Consider the following 19,524-nt stretch of genomic DNA (forward strand, 5'->3'; position numbering starts at 1 on the left):
CACTATCTTTAGAGATATCTAGAAACACATCAAACAACTCCACTTTAGTTCCATTTTGCACCATCTTTAAAAAGTCATATCTCAAAATATTCAGTTAGTTCCATTTCGCACTATGTTTAGAAATATCTAGAAACACCATCAAACAACTGCACTTCAGTGCCATTTCGCACCATCTCAAAATATTCAGTGATTTACGTTTTAATGCAAAACAACTTAACATAGGATTTATTAACAAATAGCAATTAGGTTACAACCTTGGAGCTTCGGACTCTCCTTGTGAATGAGAGGGTGAGTTACTTCCATGTTAGTGGGGATGGGTGATCTCAAAATATTCCGTGATTTATGTTTTAATGCAAAACAACTTAACATAGGATTCATTAGCAAATAGCAATTAGGTTACAACCTTGGAGCTTCACAGTCTCCTTGTGAATGAGAGGGTGAGTTACTTCAATGTTAGTGGGGATGGGTGGTGATTGGTGAGACACTCCCATGTTCTTTAGCTTTAAGACACTAGGACAAGTGGTAGTGGGGGGTTGGTAAAAGTTGGTGCATGCATCTAGGATACTTGTGCTTCCTCAAATAAGGGTTTTGAGAGGAGGTTTAGTATTAATCTGGGCATGCGACAAAGGGAAGCCTCTTTAAATTGGCATTGCCAGTTCAATGTAGCGCTATAAGGCAAGTGAGTGGGATAATGTGGAAAATGACGTTAGGTTGGTTCGTCAGGTACATTATAAGCTCTATGCCCATTGCGAGAGTGTGTAGTGTTGATAGGCATAAGCAATATTAGCCTCCATATCATATGCGTGATGGTAAGGTAGCTTTTCCATTCATATTCTACCTCATGCTAGTGATATTTGGTAGCCAAATTAACTCCATTGCAGAAAAATGGCTCATGGGATGACTAGGAGCCGTGTGGGAAATATTGGAGACTATTAGGAGCAAGGTTTGGATCAACATGGAAATTTGGATTTTGGTTGACAATGTGCATAAGCAGTGGAGGAAAGACTTGAGTGATAGGGTGGCTAAGTACATGAGAATGAGGATAATGATCATGCGAGTCACATCGATCATTAGGAAATCAATCATAAATGGCCACTTCAACATGCTCCACAATTTCAATGTGTCATGGAACTCTACAGGAGAGCAAAGTGAGGAAATTCTAGTTTGGGGCCCAAACTATTCGTTGACTTGTGTTAGGTCAACAAACAATCATGTGCAAGATAGGGCCTTCAAAAGTAAATTGTATTTTTCTAATTTTTGGGAATAAACAAGGCGTAATGCACTATGTGAAAGTTTTTCCTCTACCTTCTCTCTATTGGGGCCCTTCTGCTTTAGGTTGTGACAATTGCTTAAATCCTTTTTCTTTTGGGGTATCATCTAGACAAACCAAGAGTGGTAGCATGTACAGGAGAAACAATTCTCTTATTCTAGAACAAAAATTAAAAGACCTTCAAGAGGTATTGTTCTATTGGAATTTAAGGTACAATCACTTAGAATATGGGTTAACTTCTACAATGGATATTATGGTGGATCAACGAGTGTAACTCCAATGAATAGAAAAGAAGGTTGACTGCCTTTCACATTAGATTGAGGATCTTCAACGAGACTTAGCTCAGAACCCATAAAGCACTCCCTTTAGTGGAAATTTTCTAAGCAACGACACCTTGAAAGTTCCTAATTTGAATGTTGCAGTTCCTCCATTAGAACCAATGAATTCTCAAGTGGAGAAATTACGGACTAAGTAATACAATTTAGTATGAAAGTCAAATTTTGTTAGATATTAGGGATTTTTAGGAGAGTACTCTCCTCTATTATTTGCAACAAATTAAACTAGTTACACTCTATGATATGATATCATGTCTCTTGATTACTATTCATATTAATCAAAATTTTGTTTTTATGATGCAATGTTTGGGGTAATTTTCAATATAATACAATTTTAATTACCATTAATATGTATGTGTGTGTTATTACTATTATTTAGTATAATATTTTTTTAATACTTAATATTTATTGAAATTATCATTTTTTTAAAAAGATAAAAAATATTTAATTATTTTAAAATTTTATTTTTATACAAATAAAATTTACCCAAAAAATTTAATTATTAAAAAATTAATATTATAACAATATTTTAAAATTATAATTTAATATTTTATATATAAAATAAATAAAAATGGCTTTTTCATTTTCAACAATAAAATTTCTTTTTAATTCCTCAAAGAGTTGGTGAGAGTTTGTTTTAATTATAGTGATGTTCTTTTCAAAGGACATTGTCTAACTGTTCTACATTTTGGAGAATTTTCACTGAAATTAAGAGCCTTTGTTGTTTAAAATGCATTTTTGAATGAATAAATGGATTTAATGATCAAAAAACCCTTGGGGCACTTGGATTATGAAAGGTTCACAACCAAAATTTACGATTCCAACAATCCCACTTGGATTTCAAGCAAATTTAAACAGAAAATATGCGTGATAACACTCCAAAATGTTGAACAAATAGACTATGGCTTGTTGTCGAAAGATTTCTTCTGGAAACAAAGTAGGATAAGATAAGAAGGTTCAATTTCAAGTTGAGAGACGAGTGAGGTTAAAATATTCCTATAGGTATTAAGATTTTTAGATAAAAAATTGATAATGGACTTCCAAGATTGACTTAACTTGTAGCCATTCCCACAGTTGAAATTACTAGAGTCTTTTTCTATTTCAAGTTCTCCTTTGATGATGGAATCAGCGTAGAAAGGATATGAAGCCAATATCTTAAATTCATCAAATTTGATTAGGTGATTAGAATTATTGGAATGTTAAAAAATAACACATTTTGAGATTTGTTTATGGTGATTGTTAGCAATATATTATTTAAGACGATACTGAAAGGATCTTTGAGTTTGGCCTATCTCGTAGTTGTTTCCTTTCCAACTCCTTATTATCACTTTTATTATTGGATGATGGGTGAAACATCCACCCAAAATGTTGAACATTTTGAACATTTTGTAAAAACTACGGGTTAGCTACTCCCAAATAAGTAATTATTGTTATCTTTCCTCTCAATGTAAGCCTTACAATATTAGTTTGCTTCACATCTTCCCCTTTCTCAAATCTCTTTCCTTCCTCTTCTTTAGAGCACAATCTAATCTCGTTACTAGTAACTGTATTATTAAGCTATAACTTTGTGGATCTCAATATTCTCGTTGTCCCTTCACATTGATTCTTTCCTTAGCTTATTAACGCTTCTTTGGGTATATGTTGTTCTCTAAACCCCAATATTTTGTTTAAATCCTTCCCTACTTAATACAATTTCATTTGATTTTTTTTTGGTAAGTTCGACATTGGTGAGGGTGCAACATGGTCATGTCCTAGAATAACACCTGAATAGGTGTGTGGTCTAAAATGCGGATGCAAATTAGAGTTTAATTTAATGTCAACCCGGGAAGGTAAACTTAGAAGTGCTTATCTAAAATATATAGATCTAGAAAGATTCCTAATTTGTCCAAGATATTAAAGTCCCCTTATAGGAACATATTCATTAAGATCTCTTTCAATAACTAATCAAACTTAGATCTAACAATTGTTTGAGATCTATGATTCTCTTACAAGAACATATTCTACAAGATCTCTTCCAACATTAGAACATCTAATAAGAAATTAAAAGCTGAAATGAAATAAACCTAGATCTAATCATTGCATGAGATCTTATGGTTCTTTTACAAAAACACTTTCAAATAAGATCCTTCCAATATTAGAACATTTAATAAAACTTGAAAGCTGAAATCAAACAAAAACATAAAGTAAATTATAAACAAATAAGAATGCAAGTGAGGCCATGGGGGCCCTCCATAACTCCACAAGCACACCACTTCAATGGAGACTCAGATGTAGAAGCAAAATTGAAGTATGATCCTTTATTTCAAAATCTCCATTACAAATCAACTCTAAGATTACAACTCTAAGCTTCTAACATTACATACTCCAAAATTCTAAGATTACAAAAACTTCCAGATTACAAATGGAGGAGATTGTACTCCTATTTATACAATGGGATGAGTAACAAACTCATAATGATCATCCACTAATCTACTTTCCCATTATTACAAAATATGATCCCACAAATCTCTCAAGCATTTTTAACTACTTTCCCATTATTACAAAATATGATCCCTTTGAATCCTCCATAAATCTCTCACATATCTTGGATAAGATATGCCAACCAAATCCTCCATGATCTTCTCCTTAGGAATAGGATAAGATATGCCAACCAAATCCTCCATGATTTTGTCCTTAGGAATAGGATAAGATATGCCAACCAAATTCTCCATGATTTTCTCCTTAGGAATAGGCTTGCATAATTATCTCCTTAATATGGTGGAGGAGATATTAATTCTTCACATATTTCCTACACATCACAAAACTCACATATTCTTGAGATATATATAAAAATATGTATATTTTCTAATATTTAATCATAAATTCGCTTGTAATACAAAAATGAATAAAATGGAAAATAAGAAGGTGAAACCCAAATGTATGTATGAAAATGATATGATAAAAGGTTAATGGGATGATGAAATGTAAGGAATAGTGAAGAAAAAGGTGGATGAAAATATGAGATTTATGAGTCCCAACATCCTCCCCAACTGAACTTGTTGCATGTCCTCATGCAACCATGCATGGGTCTCTTTAAGAACATTTGGCATCTTGAACTTTGGCTTTACATGATGATGTCTTTTAATAATGAATGTTTCTAGGATATGTGAAAGACATGAGTAGCAATTTACATTTTCTTATGGTTGGTTCTTGTGTGACAACCATGAATACAAAGAATGTTGGTTCTTGTGTGACAACCATGAATACAAAGAATGTTGGTTCTTGTGTGACAACCATGAATACAAAGAATGTTGGTTCTTGTGTTAACAACATTCATTTCATCTTCTGTTCTCTTTTCTTCAATAATAATGTAAACACTCACTGGAAATCATAATGTGCATAAGAAAGCCCTTTTGTTATATTAATGAAGCATGCCAATATTGCATATGAAGCAAAGTGCAACAAAGTATCATTGAAAAATAAATGTTGGTGAATGGTAAATGAGAAAAAATGGAGTGATAGTGGTGAAGAAATGGAATCATGGAAGTGAATATGTAGTGAATATAGTTTTCCCCCCCTCAACTGAATTGGTTGCATGTCCTCATGCAACTTGACATGGCTCATGAAAGGAAATGTAGCATGGTGAAGGAATTTTCCAAAATATTCAAGTTAGCATATAAGGAATTGCATGATTAAAGATTAGAAAACAACATACCTATACTTACCCAAGAATGATGAATTATGCAATAGGAATGTCGCTGCTGCTGCTGCTGGATCAGGAAAATGTGACTGATGTTGTTGGGAAATGAAGGAATCTGAACTGCTGATGCTGAATCATGGAAAAGATAAACACTGAAAGTGGAACTGTGGTACTCTCATAGATCAGAATTCATGCTGCTGCAACTGCTGAGGGAGTCGTGAAAAAGTGTATAGTCTTCACCCGCTACTAAAATTCTTGGTACAATTCTAATCATGCGAAAGAATGTGTCGATGTCGAGCATGAATAGAAATCATTGGATTATCGGCCATTGATGTATGCCATTAACCAATGCGAGGCAACTCACCATTGATGTCAATGAGTGCAAAGGTACCCGAGTACATCTTGCGAAGTGCGAATGGATGTGTTGAGGTCAAGCCACTTGCAAGATCTGAAGATCAAGGGACATTGATGTATTCCCATGATCGTCAACGAGAGAACTTGCCATTAAGGCATACAAGCCTCTAGGTACTCAAAAGGAACTCTAGTCTATTTCCCAGATAAGGTGCTGATGTCGATGGGGCAAGACTTGTTGAAAGGTGGGCCTTAAGGAAACCCACATCAGTCAATGAGAGTTTGTACAAAAAGATTTTGTAGGACTATAAATGGAAAGAACTCACGAACAAGCGGTGTGGATCAGCATGGCGAGGAAAACAAGGCAATGTAATCATGGAAAGGGAATGAATTTTATTCATCGTTGTAAAACAAGGAGTTGTAATCATGACGCAAAAGGATCGTTGTGGAGCGGAAAATGTCATGATATGTGCAGTGAAGAATTAGCTCCTTCAAGCGTCCAAAAATGGATGTAAGGAAATGCATGGTGTATAAAGATGAACTCTTGCTGTGAAAAATGGATATGGAAATGTCATGCTTTATGGATTTACAATTGGTGGAATTCAAAATCTGCTTCAAAAAGGGAGTTGTAAGGTAGTGGTTGTGGAGTTGGATTTGTCTTTAGAATTGTTTCATGAATGTAGTCTTTGGAAGACCAATTGTCATCACAATGTAATCTCCTTATGATCACTTGATTATCCTGTAACCTGTAAAAAAACTTGGCAGAAAGAAAACATAAGTGTGTTCAAGAAGAAATGGCCATTTCCTTCATGATTCTTACGCAAAAATTTCGCACCAAATAAAACATATTAAGGACAATCAAAGTGTTGAAATTGACTTAATCATAATATTAAAATCAATCCATTCTTAAAATAACCATGAAAAGTAATACTCCCTGTTTGGGTCAGATGAAATATGCTCGGCAAAAAGATTGGCATTAGAAAGATCTGTTGTGTTCTGGATATTAGTATGTGATATAAAAGCATTCAACATGAATATTTAATGCCAACTTGAAGCTATTGAAACAAGATAATCATCATTTATAGAATCCTCCAAATGTTTGATAAATCGATCCTCAAAATTTGTTTCCAAGTGTTCCATTTTTTTATTTTCAGACCTGCATGAATTTTGTGAGAAATTTTTTTATTTTTATTTTTTAAACAAAAGAATGAAATTCAATTTTTTTTTTTTTTAAATAACAAAATTAAAGAAATAATTTTTTTTTTAATAAAGAAATCAACAAGAAAATTTCTAAAAATAAACTAACATTAAAATGGATTTTTTTTTTTTTTTTTTTTTTTTTCAATATCCTAAAAAAACACACAAAATCCTCTAGAATCAATGAAAAATTGGGCTTTTATGTAACTTTGAATTCCTCTGCATATTAATTGTAAAAACCGTTTTTTCTTCATGTAGTTACCAAAATAGGGTCCCAAAGAACCATGATTTCCTCTTAGACCGTTAGGAATTTAAGCAAAATATTTCTGGGTTATATAATTCATTCTATTATGGAAAAAACCCATGTCTTTGTTTGTCTAGATTTGCCTTGGTTTGATCACAAATTGCTTTTCAAAACTGACGTTTTTAAGGGGTTGCGTTTTGAAGATGATCTTTTTCTCATTCACAAAATTCTTTATTGTCGCATTGCAGATTAGTTCTCCAGCAAGAGTATTTTTATTGGAATAAATCAATAGATTTTCTGATCTTCCAGATCGCATGAAGTGCGGGAAGAGAGCATACTAATCTCTTGATTTATTTTTATTTATGCAGGTTAGCGTGGATGGATAAAACACAATTAAGATCTGCGACAAAACCTTGCATTATCTACACTCTTTCTGCAATGTCACGGGGGCATTTAGACTCCCGGAAGACAAATCTTTCCGATAATCAGGCTCTTGGCTCACCCGTGATACAAAAACAAGACATAGAAATGCAAAGATGTGCCACTGAATTTATTCATGATGATTTATTTTTTTGAAAACAAAACTAAAAACTTCTAATGATAACGAATTCTAATGACTTCTAATGAGATCTCATTTTTATTTTTCTAATCTATTCTACATTAACTTAAAAGATGTTTTATTTTCTAAGTAAAAGCATGCTTCCAGTGAAGCCATCTACGGACTAAAAATTCGAACATGCTCACATCAAGATTTAAAAATTTTACATTATGTTTTGCAAGTATGTGAGAATCCTGTCTTAGAGTTGGCTCAAGATTATTGTCCTTGCTCTCCAAGAAGTACCTGTTCAACATTGTCAAAGTCCTCATCCGTAGATGGATTAGTGAGAAATGGGGGGTTTAAAATAAAAACTGAATTTAAATTAACTATGTGCGAAAATAAAAATGCTCCAAACTTTGAACTCCTTTACGAACCTACTGTCACCAAGTTCCACAAATTAGTCCATAAAAACAAATGCACAAAATAAATTCTAAATCCTTCTAGTTGCACTTCCCCGGCAACGACGCCAAAATGTGTGGTCTAAAATGCGGATGAAAATTAGAGTTTAATTTAATGTCAACCGGGAAGGTAAACTTAGAAGTGCTTATCTAAAATATATAGATCTAGAAAGATTCCTAATTTGTCCAAGATTTTAAAGTCCCCTTACAGGAACATATTCATTAAGATCTCTTTCAATAACTAATCAAACTTAGATCTAACAATTGTTTGAGATCTATGATTCTCTTACAAGAACATATTCTACAAGATCTCTTCCAACATTAGAACATCTAATAAGAAATTAAAAGCTGAAATGAAATAAACCTAGATCTAATCATTGTATGAGATCTTATGGTTCTTTTAGAAAAACACTTTCAAATAAGATCCTTCCAATATTAGAACATTTAATAAAACTTGAAAGCTGAAATCAAACAAAAACATAAAGTAAATTATAAACAAATAAGCATGCAAGCGAGGCCATGGGGGCCCTCCATAACTCCACAAGCACACCACTTCAATGGAGACTCAGATGTAGAAGCAAAATTGAAGTATGATCCTTTATTTCAAAATCTCCATTACAAACCAACTCTAAGATTACAACTCTAAGCTTCTAACATTACATACTCCAAAATTCTAAGATTACAAAAACTTCCAGATTACAAATGGAGGAGATTGTACTCCTATTTATACAATGGGATGAGTAAAAAACTCATAATGATAATCCACTAATCTACTTTCCCATTATTACAAAATATGATCCCACAAATCTCTCAAGCATTTTTAACTACTTTCCCATTATTACAAAATATGATCCCTTTGAATCCTCCATAAATCTCTCACATATCTTGGATAAGATATGCCAACCAAATCCTCCATGATCTTCTCCTTAGGAATAGGATAAGATATGCCAACCAAATCCTCCATGATTTTGTCCTTAGGAATAGGATAAGATATGCCAACCAAATTCTCCATGATTTTCTCCTTAGGAATAGGCTTGCATAATTATCTCCTTAATATGGTGGAGGAGATATTAATTCTTCACATATTTCCTACACATCACAAAACTCACATATTCTTGAGATATATATAAAAATATGTATATTTTCTAATATTTAATCATAAATTCGCTTGTAATACAAAAATGAATAAAATGGAAAATAAGAAGGTGAAACCCAAATGTATGTATGAAAATGATATGATAAAAGGTTAATGGGATGATGAAATGTAAGGAATAGTGAAGAAAAAGGTGGATGAAAATATGACATTTATGAGTCCCAACAATAGGGTGAGGAATTGAACCAATGACTTAACATCTAGGAGTACCTTAACAGTGCACCCGATCTCCATCTATCCAAGACCCTGTGGGCCAATTTCATTTGATTTTAAATAAGTTATAATATTACTAATAAATTAATTTCATGTAATGTTTTCTTGTGTGATGACAAAGCTTTCACTTGATTTTATTCCATTGTGCATTCTCATTTTTCTGTAGAAAGATTTTTTTTGTTCATGATAATGGTGGAATGTTCATCGAAATTTTTTATTGTTTTATAAAAACTATATAATTATTTTCCAAAAAAACCTTTCAACAACATAATCTTCAACTGTGAAATTGTTCATTTTCATACCAAGACCACCTACTGTTTATTTGTGGTGTAATGAAATTTTCAATTTAGGTCCATCGCATCAACTTTCAACTTCCTTAATAATGGATTACAACCACTTTGTGTTTGACGGTGTTCTAGCCCTTATGGTCTTGGTCCTTGTAACATACCCCATAAATACAAGTAAAACAATACTTTACCATACATTTTGTCATCCTAATTATTCACATAGAAAACATTCATAATATGGTAAATGTTAAATAGATTGTGGAAGTCAAGTGCATAGTTAACATAATATGAAAGTTAGATCACACACGATGTCATTTGATTTGGATGTAATGTATTATTTTCTTTGATAACCACACTATTTCATTTGATTGTTGGAAAATATTTATATTATAACAACATTAAGATTTTGGGTTTCAAATAGTCAATTGCATATCATAGAGTGAAACCCTGGTTAGTTTATGGGACAAATAGGGCCAGCTCACCTCCATCTGATCTCTTGAGAAGGTACCCCATCATACGTCACCTAGAACACATCTATGCCATTGAAAAAGGTGCAATGATATATGATATGAAAATCTTAAGGTTCAATGGACGGTCCAAACTAGAAGCAACCGTTACAGGGTAACCAACTTCCCTCTCTACTGTCGCAAACTTGTCATTCTCACCTTTCCATTTTCCGTATCTAGCTTTGCAACTCCGGAGAATGTTGCCATGGAACTACTCAGCCATTATCTTCACCTTGATGAGATAGGTATTGGGTTACTATGTTTTTTTTTTGACGTAATTTAATTCTGACTCTTCCTTGTGACTAGCTAATTTACCTTTTGTATTGTTTAATGTTGAGCTAGGGTGTGAGGGAAATTTCTCGAAGGTTCGAGTTCCATGTCTCTGTTAACCCTTAGTTTCAAGGGTTCTATAAGGTAAAGAACCTCACAAAAACAATTTCTATTCACCTATTGTAACAACCCTAGTCAAAAATCCATGTAATAAAGTTAATAAAGGAAAAATAAAAACCAAGGTCATGGGACACATATTTCAAGTTGAATGTTGGGAAAAACATTGTTGATATAAGGAATTATTGAGGGGGGGGGGGGGTTGAATCAGTAATAATGAAGTTATTTCAATTTTAATTATAAGTCTTTAACTGTTTTTACTATGGTCAATTACTTGTGAGGGATTTCATACACAATATAGATGATCAACAAGATAAGACATTCACATGTACATATAATCCATCACATGAGCAACATACACATATTGCCAAGACTTTACGTGGAAACCCAAAGGGAAAAAAAACCACCAATTGGTTTGTTATTATGATGTAAATTTAACACCTACTTAATTACATCAATTTGTTTGTGAGCACCCACTTACAGGGGGCACCGACACCCTTAAGATAACAAGCACCAACTTGCCAAGAGGCACCAAACCCTTATGAATTCAAACCACTACTTGCGGTAGCCATTGTTCTACCTTTCATACAATTTTCAAACTTAAATAGGGGCCAATACATATATAGAGAAATACCAATTTGGTTCACTACAATATTATACTTCTGCTCTCAGTCCTCTACTGTTCCACAGGCTTTCTCAATCTCACACAACAACACCCTATCCTTTGCTCACTCTGCAACAAAACATTGTACTCATCCTTCTTCTCTCAACCACACATACTCTGATCTCGACCTTCTATTTCACAAGCTCTCTACAACACTTTCCTTCAGTTCAACACTTGGGCTAGTTTCTCAACTTTCGCACACTCCGCTCCACTCTCTTCAGCACATACACAACAATACTGTATTCCCCCAATTTCTCAATGGAAATCCTGAGTTTTGTTCCTCTGTTGTACTAAGCTCAATGCTGTCTCTGTCACCATCCACACTGCCCTAGAGTGTACTCTTGGAATGACACTCCATTCTTCTGTTGCGTCCCTTTTTACAAATTCTGCAGTAACTGCATTAAAACATGAGAATGGGCTTCGTTCACTTCACCATATCCCTATGTTATTCTCCATGATGAGAATTTAATCTCAGTCCACCTGCACACTCCGATGAGACTCCCCATGCTTATTCATGGCTCACAAAGCTTAACTTTACTTCAGCATGGCTTCTCTATTCTTCATTTATTTCTATAAGGTGTGCACGAAAGATCAGAGATGGCTTTATTTCAACATTGAGACAAGCTCAACAATTCTTTTCTAAGAATCGTGGTCCTCATCGCCTTAACCCAACGACCTTTGCAGTTGCCATTACTTCTGCAACACAAACTCTTCTACGTGCATTTATTCTCTAGCTATCGACCCATTCATCCTTTAACACTATGTACTACAATATGAGAGCCTTAACATATCGTAACTTTATTAAGTGAGATGTTACGATATCACAAAATTCCGATGCCTTTAACCCCTCTTATGCCGACGCTTAGCCTCTTTTCCACCATAGGGTGATCTGAATTGGATCATTATATTGTCTCTCATCCATATCGATACATTTGGAGTGGAAAAGTGGAGGAATTAGCTCATGGGACCGTTTTTATTGGTGGGACCCAGTTTGGCGAAACAAGGTTTGAAACCTTCCGGGAGCATTTTGAGGCATAAAATGACATTTCTTGGGCGTAACACTTTTCTGATTAAGTGAAGCATATTTTTATGCTATTCTACACACATATATATTTCCGACGACGTAAGAATCACGTCAATCAGAGTCTGTATGCAAAAGTTATGCCACTCAGAAGTTGACCTTCCTGTTTTCACATCTATAGTTCGGGAGGATGCTGTGTCAGCCCCATTATTCATGGAAAAGGGCCTAGGCATGTTTTTGTGATGTAAAAGACTCTAGAAGAGTCTATTTTGTAAATCTAGTTAAGAGTTGATGTAGTCAAACTTAACCACTGGTAGGCTATCGGGCTGTGTTATAATTGGGCCACTAGGAGGAAGAGGCATTCCATTCTTTCAAGAGTATTTTGTTCCATAGTTGAGCAAATATAGCCAGGAGAGATAGAAGGTAGAGCACACAGAGAGGATATGTTCATTGTAGCATCCCATGGGCCACAAACATTACTTATTTGTATATGCAGCCATATTTCCAGACAGAGCAAGAGAGCGAAGTGACCTCACCTTCCAGCTGGGTTTTCTCCTGAAAGGGTTTCCCAAAGAGAATATCTTGTGTATTATGTGTGTGTGAGATTATTTTGTCATTCTCTAATTTTTTTCTTGATTTAGTTTTACATGCATGCACTAATTACATTTAATTTTACAGATCTAGAAATTAAATAAAATTGTAATAGTGTAGAATCTCATATTTTTAATATAATATTATCAGATTTGTTGTGAAGAATTGTCCAGTGGAATATCCACGTTAGTTTACGGATCAATAGGACCATTGACTGCGACCTACAACTTCATACTCCTTTGTATTGGAATATCAGAGCTCTCATATCTCATAACTTTTATTAAAATGATGATACGAAAATGCAAGACTCTGATATGCTTTTGGCCCCTTTTGCTTAGCACCTTCTTGTTTTTCCTCCATGCTACTGGGTGCCATGATCAAGGGCATAACACTTAGGTTCTAAGGCCTTCAGGATCCTACCAAGGGCCTATATCCTTGTGTATTCACTCTCGCCCTTGGTTCTTTTGTATTTCATGACTAAATGACAACACATCGAAAGCCCCCTATATCATAACCTTTTCAAATTGCAATTAGAATAGAGTTACAATGTCCTCAGCCTCTAATATACTTCATAACACTTAGGTGCTAGCCCTACTCTATGGCCTTGGTCCTTTGGGTCTCCCACGACCATTTCCAGTCACATCGAACCTCCACACATCGGATCATAACTTTCCCATAAAACAATTAGACAAGAGTTATGAAAACTCCAACCTTTGAGATGACATCATGCTGATGTCACCAACTCCACATGGCATATCCTTAGTGGTGACACATTTCACCTAGATTTTCCCCATTAGGCCACCCATTATTGTTGAATCTAGCTGTCACATGTCCTTCGTACAACCAAGTCATGCTGACGCCATCTACCTTGTCAACTCCTGAGGACCATTCAATGACTGCCATGTGTCGTGTTAGAGGAGAGAGAAATGGTCCCATGTTCTTTGGTTTTGCATGAAAATTCCTTCATAAATAGTTTTTCTGTATCCCTCGTTAATTTCAAAGGAAATAAATTACTAAGAAATTACAAGATTCTGATCTTCAAAGTTCCGAACCTCCGAAGTTCTCGCTTGCTCCCATATTCATCTTTTCGATGTTTTTGCAGCTCAACCCTTCTGATATCGGGTTCCTTTCAAATAAATCATTGAGGAAATAAACCATTGAGGTTCAATATTGGGTTCCGAGAATCGGCTCCCGAAACTTCAACCCTCTGAAAATCAGGTTCCAACCTTTCCAATATCGGGTTCTGAGATTCGGCTCCTGGAACTCCAACCCTCCGGAATTCTGTCCTCTTGAGGTCCCAAAATGCTAGCTTTCTCTGATATTTCGTCTTGCTTAGGACTTCAAGATCCTAACTTGGAAATCAATAAATTTTTATCCAGAAGGCCATTTGCATATTTCCAAACATCATTGGAAATCTCTTTCAGAGAACTTTTCAGTGGAGAGGGTCTGATCGTAGGCTTTAAGCCCATTTGCTACTTGAGAAATGGATATAAACTCTGTGTTCCTTTTCACCTTGGCCCTTCTCTTGTGCCTAGAATCCTAGAATCCTAACCACCATAGTCATCATTTTATGACTTCTCCAATAAGCCTACTACTATGTGTTGGAATTATGATACAAGTGTTGTCCTTGATGGCAACTCACTCACAGGTCAGTTCAATTTTGATAAAAGGAAACTCATAGTGTAATAGATCATTTCAGAGGTAACATGGAATTGGTACAGAAGAACAGGAAGATGGAACTAAGGTCTACTAATCAGAATGAAGAAGTTGAAGGAAAAGGATGGTGTAAAGCAGTTTAAGATGTATACGCAGGTCCACTTTGTCAAAGGAGCGTATACACGCAGGTTCACAGAACAAAAAGAGCGTATACGTATGCACACACTTTCATAAGAGGAAAAGCACGTATAGGTTGGAAAATCAAGGAAATTCAAGAGTAAAGAATACCAGGGGTCAATACCATGGTATTAGCCCACAATATTGAGCAGAGTAACGACTATTTGATCCCGTCCAAGAATACCACAGGTCCTAAGTGTGGTTTTGGTCCGAGGTATTGAGATAGGCCAAAAACTATATAAGGAGGAGAAGATCAAAGGGCCAAGGTGTGCAAGTGAAAGGGTTTCTCAGGAATACTTCTATCTGAAGTATATTTTATGTTGCAGGGGCTATGTTTGTGATATGATCTGAAATATTTTGTGCACCTTGAATTCAATGTTGGATCAGGATCATGAGACCTGAAATGACTTATCATTGAATGATCTGATTTTGGTTGGGCTAGATCTGATTGTGTACACCTATTTTATTCTTTAAATGTCATGATTTGGGTATGTTTGAAGTTTGGAATAGCAACAAAGTTGTGAATTAATATTTGCAAATCTATATTCTGGTTCGCCTAGGTAAAGGTGCGTATACACGCAGGTTCAACTCTTCCAAGTAGCATATACAAAAGAAAAACCTATTCTTCAGAAATGATTGATCTATTTGATTAGTTCTATTGTTTTACTGCTGTCTGTCAATGAAGTCTTCTTAGATCTGAATATAAAACTGAATGCATAAGGAGTTTGGTGTCCGATTTATTGATTGTTTAAGTGAGAAGGGTTATCTCTGCTACTGCCTGTCTAGAGCTCTGTAAATTGACAATAGAAGTTCAATATATTGCTGGTTGGTACAGACTTGATTCAAAAAGTTTTATGTTTCAGTGGTTTTGGAGTTATACGCAGGTTGGGATAAAGGAAGTAGCATATACACGCAGGTTGGGTTCAGTAAAGTAGCGTATGCATTCTGATGTATGATTTTTGAGGTTGCAGTTGGTTCTGAATGATGATGCAAGTTTCTGGGTTCAGCACAATGTCCTGGTGACGATGATTTGATTGTTAAAATTATTTGATTATTGGTTGATGCAGTTTGAGTTTCAAAGTTTCTGATGGGTCCAGTATGAAAATTTGATGAAATGAGACCTTCATTTGTATTGTTGTGTACCAGGAGCATCCAATCTGAAAATTAATGAAACGTGGTCCCTGGAGGAAGAGAGAAGGTCATAGCCTTCTGTAGGCCGACACCTACGTACTAGTAAATACATCGACTAGTGCAAGAGCTAGGGGGTTGTAGCTCCAGTAGAAGTTGGAAAACGAGAGAAGGTTGAAGTATTCTGCAGGTGGGTGCCTGCGTATTGGCATGCATCTGCACCAGTACAAGATTGTAAACAAATTTTCTTTATATTAAAAGAAGATGGAGACGACAACAACAGGTTGTTTTTCTCATGCATTGGGTTTCCACCTTAAATCTTGGTGTTCATGTGTGTTGCTTATGTGTGATGGTTTATTGTGTCATTACTGCACATAGTTACTGTATAATAAGTTACTAATGCACTGATTAAAGATCTACACATGATAAATTGACTAAATCATAAGTTCTCTGGATATACACTACGCTAGATTCTCTAATCACAGTAGCGTGTACACACAAGTTCACTTCACTAAAGTAGCGTATATAAATATGTTTGGGAAATGAAATATTATTGAACTGTAAATATTGATTCACCCCCCCTCTTAGTATTATTTCCAACAATTGGTATCAGAGCAGGTCCTTCAGAAGAAGCTTGATCGCTTGAAGGAAGATCTTTCAAGATGAACAATCACGAAGGCATGGGATCTATCAGACCACCAATATTCAATGGGAACAACTAGGCATATTGGAAAATAAGAACCAGAGCCTATATTCAATCACTTGGAGCCAATGTTTGGGAAATTGTATAAGGAGGATATCAATTTCCAACATCAATACCTACATATTCTGTAGGTAAGAAGTTATACGAAACCAATGCCAAAGTAGTTAATACTTTATTGGGAAGTTTGTCAGAATCAGAATTTTTCAAAGTCATGCAACTCAAGACAACCAAAGAAATATGGGACAAAATAATTCAGAGCTACGGATGAGACTCCCAGGTAAAACATGCTAAGCTTTAAACTCTCAGAATTCAGTATGAAACTCTTAAGATGCATAGCGATGCGAGTATTGCCAGATAATTTTTACATGTAGATCAGATTGTTAATTGTATGAATAATCTAGGTGAAGAGATAAAGGAAGGTACTTTAGTAGAGAAAATTTTGAGATCTTTGTCTTCTAAATTTGAGTCAAAAGTATCTTCCATAGAAGAAAAGCATGATCTTCAAACTATTACTGTGGTTCAACTCCATGGAATTCTAACTGCCTTTGAAATGAGGAAAGGAGGTCCATCAGATATGAGAGAATCTTCTTTTAAAGCTTCGACAAAGGGAAAAGAAAAGGAAGAGCACAATGAACCAATATACATTTCAGAAGAAGAAGATGAGGTAAATTTTGTTAAGAAGCTTCAACGGGGTTTCAGAAGATTCAGAGGTAAGCTACCATTCAAATGCTTTGCTTGTGGTAGAGTCAGCCATTATGCTGCCAAATGTCCTCATAAAGATAAATATGAAAAGGGAAAGGAATATGAAAAAGGAAATAGAAAACATGTTGTTAATAGAAGGAGTTACTATACTCATGAAGATAGTCATGAAGATGAAACTGAACAAGATTATAAACTACTCATGGCTTATGACATTGATGATTTTTTGGATCCCTTAGAAGAGGAAGACTTTCTTGAAGAAATCACAAAACTCAAAATCTGTTATGAGTGCATGAAGGTTTATCCTTCTTCACAGTGTTTGTTTTCCTCTCCTTCCATTTCAGTTTCTTCTTGCCTTTACTCTTGCTTTCAATAGGTTTGGATGATTTCCCAACATCTTGGGTTACATTTTTACCTCTAGCTTCTAGATGAGTTGCTTGAACTGATACATCATCTAAGCTATTTGGATTAAACATAAGTATGGTATGTCTCAAATAACTATGAAGACCACCTATGTATTTCAACAATGTCTCTGGTGAGTCCAATGATATGCCTAATGTTAAAGCTCTCTTACGAAATTCCTGAGTATAACTCTGAGCACTTTGACCTTTTAATTGACGTATTTTTTTCCAACTCATCATTTCTTGTTGCATATAAGCCAAAGGATAAAATTTCTTTTTAATGTCAGAAACAAATTCATTCCAAGTTGAAATTATTTTACCATGTTTTTGGAGATTTGCTTGTATCTTGCCTTCCCACCATACAAGTGCGGTTCCTCCAAGTCAAAGGCTAGCAAGCTAGATCTTCTTCCTTTCTGAATCAACTTTCTACACCCTGCAATATACATCAATTTGTCTTATCCAATTATCAAGCTTTTCAGCGTTAAGTTCTCCATCATAAATTGGCAAATCAAATTTTACATCTAATTTGATCAAAGAGGATTTCTTCTTTTTATTTTTAGAAGAACTAGTCTTATGAGAAGAAGACGATGATGATGACGATGATGGTGGAGGAAGCATTCCTCCTTTTCCTTTATCTTCTTTATCTGGAGGAACAAAAATAAAAGGTTCCTCTGCTCCTTTATCTGGTTTAGGTGATGAAGTGCCTTCACCTTTAACCTTTTTAAACTCATTATACATCTCTTCCACCATTGCATGTATTGTCATGAAACTATCCAAGAATTGGGATTCTGACCCAAGTGGAGTTTCATCTGCCATCCTTCTTTGTGAAAAGACCCTTCCAATCTCTGGATTCGCCTCAACAAGTTCACCTTCACCTCGTTTGAGCCTCAACCTAGTAAGCATTCAAATATCCACACAAACTTGTCAAACCTTAAAAACCTTGGCTCTTATAATACTTGATTCGTTAATGAAAAAGGTATTAATATATCGAAAAGATTGCAGATAACATAAACACATAAACAACTTGAAAAACACATTCAAACATATCAACATAGCCAAATTTAATAAAGGATTTCACCAGACTTCCTGGCTACGTCTCATGGTCCTTTTGCTTCCAGTGTTGACCTCTTTATTATGTCTTCAAATTACTATTACAGGTATGAGCTCAAAAAATAGTGTCTCAAGTACGAAAATGGAACTCACCACTGTGTTCATCTCAAGTTTTCAAGTCAAAACGAGTACAAACTTGACTGTATTTGGCCACTATGTCCTCCAGCCCCCTAGAATGGTCCAAAACCACACTCGTCATCTTTTTTGGTGATATGGTATTAATATACCATGTATAGTTAGAAACTACGGTGAATGTGGAATAATACGATAACATTAAAATCAAAGGATAAACCAAAGGACCGGTGGGCGTGGGGTTGACCCCGACCATCTGGCCTTTTCCTGACACAGATCCCGATACCAAGCGATCCAACGGTTATCACGTTCCTCGCTCGATATGACGACTTGGATGATCTTCACCATCGATTCATCCTGCTCAATCCTACAGCTGTCACGCAATATCGCGCTCCAACTAGCTCGACGGTTAAGACTCCTAAATCACGTGAGAAAGCTGTTTTGGTGTGCTACGTGTCGACCTCTGAGTGGAATCGCGTGAATTTTCTAAAAACCATTTCCAGCCTTTAAGGCGCACGATATACCACTTGTTGCTTTCCTGCCGAAACTCAAAGAAGTTAAACTTCTTTTGAATAACCATATCACGTCCTTTTTAAGGTTAACCTACTTACATGTCTTGATGTGATATGCGTCGATCTCCTCTGATCGGGCGATCTCCGCTCTCGTTCATTGATCGGACTGATC

The sequence above is a fragment of the Pinus tabuliformis genome, chromosome 5_1 (genome assembly GCF_031772625.1).
Source record: "Pinus tabuliformis cultivar Carrire ecotype Pingquan chromosome 5_1, CPIR1, whole genome shotgun sequence".
In the NCBI taxonomy this organism is placed as follows: Eukaryota; Viridiplantae; Streptophyta; class Pinopsida; order Pinales; family Pinaceae; genus Pinus; species Pinus tabuliformis.